Raw genomic sequence first — 1,851 nt, forward strand, 5'->3', positions numbered from 1 at the left:
ATCCAGAATAACAGTGTTTTTCTCCCACCACCCGTGTAAAAATCCTCCGCCGAATTACCTACTGTTTTTTATTTATTTATTTTTTTAATACAAACCAAGGTTGTGTGGTAAAGTAATTGCCGTTCGAATCCACATCTCTTAGTTTACAAGAAGAAATCGGTGCAAAATTCACTGTTTAAATCGTTTTTGACCACTGCCGAACACCATACGTTAACTGTTGCACTTTTCTGTAATTTGCAAGCATATTTATTACTGAAATAATGGGGGAAGTATTTACAAGACCAATATTTCGTAACTGCTTCACCACCGCTAGTGGGAGCTGTTAAGAACAAAAAGAAGAAAGCACGTGAACATTTAAAATGGGTCATTATTATGGCAGCGATTATATACATAAAAATATAAACCGAGCAGCTTTGTAAAGTTTATCTTATGTAAATAAGAGGTTGCATTAACTTATTTCTCCTAATCTCAACATTTTTAATGACATTCATCATTTTGCAAAACCATTTCAAATGCGTCTATTTTCCTATTTTTGAACAGGCAATTTAAATGATCAAATAATAAAAAATTATATTGTTGTCCTATTATTCAATTAAATATGAATTTATTCTTCTTATTCCAAGCCTATGGCATTTTATTTACAGCAGACAATCATGCGACTGACCACAAGAGCAGCGCATTCCCGGGTTTGTAGGATCCCAGAACTCACTTCTCCACTGTGAATAAATTGAGATCCGAATCCATGAGTTTTATCACTGAGGTGCCATGTAAATGTATTTTTACAGACGTTTTTTTACAGAAAAAGTTACCATCCGAATAGAGCTATAGTCTTGTTTTGAGTCACCTGACCATTATTCTAAATACTACTACTAGTTCCTTTCAGTTAATAAGGTAGACCTACTGGGTTAATATGACATAATGTAAATAATATTACCGTATTGACCCGAATATAAGGCAATGTTTTTTTTCTTGGAAATACATCTTGACAAAATGCGGTCATCTTATATTCGGGGTCTAGACTTTGACATGTCAATAATACACCCACAACAATAGGGGGTGCCAAATACGCATAAAACGAGTGTGCTATGAAATACATAATGTAATGCGTGTTGATCGCGAGTAAAAACAAAAGAAAACCTTACAGCTGCATGCGTCGTGACTGTCAGGTTAGCCTGATGGGACCAAACTCCCTTTGTGATTTTAAAACGTAAGACAGTACCCAGATTTGAAGTCTACAGTATGATTTAACTTCTACTGTTAATAAGATTTTGGTAGGCTACTATTAGATGGCAAGCCTAAATGTCCTAATTCAGATGGGCTTTATTTTTTTTAATGGTATATCAAAAAGTGTATATTTTTTAAATGTGATTGTTAGTACATTTGACCAGTTTTTACCATACTTTCAAAACAAAAATTAAAATAGGAAAAATATTCAATATGAAAATAATTGAAGACAAAATGTGTTTTACTGAGAAAAAACAAGATTTGGTTTTTAAAAAGCCTTTTTCCAAAAGGTACATCTGGAAAAAGGGGGGTCGTCTTATAATCAGGGTCGTCTTATATTCGGGCCAATACGGTAATGAGCAAAGCCTTTCTAGTTAGAGTTTTACCAATATATTTTTGTTCATCAGATGTTCATAAGGTCATCAGTGAAGGCTGTAAGGTGAACTGAAAATATAAATCTGACCATTATCTAATGTCCTTTTGTATCTATACATTTTTAAGTGTAGCTCATGTTTCTGATGTAATTTTATATTCTGTTTTGATGGCTAAAATTGTGACCGTAACATTTCAGATTTTTTTTTAAAAAGCTGGCACTGTGTCCCATTTTTTTAACTTGATTTTTAACTT

At 33.1% G+C, this 1,851-nt stretch overlaps 1 protein-coding gene across 1 annotated transcript in view; it reads left to right on the forward strand.

Moving 5' to 3' along the window:
- Positions 1-1,851, forward strand: part of LOC107556054 (RNA-binding protein 33-like) — a gene marked incomplete at its 5' end in the record, with an annotated part of 43,803 nt that overhangs the window by 6,495 nt on the left and 35,457 nt on the right. The gene's annotated exons all lie outside the window — the stretch shown is intronic.

The sequence above is a fragment of the Sinocyclocheilus grahami genome, unplaced genomic scaffold, assembly GCF_001515645.1.
Source record: "Sinocyclocheilus grahami isolate Dianchi unplaced genomic scaffold, SAMN03320097.WGS_v1.1 scaffold554.1, whole genome shotgun sequence".
NCBI lineage: Eukaryota > Metazoa > Chordata > Actinopteri > Cypriniformes > Cyprinidae > Sinocyclocheilus > Sinocyclocheilus grahami.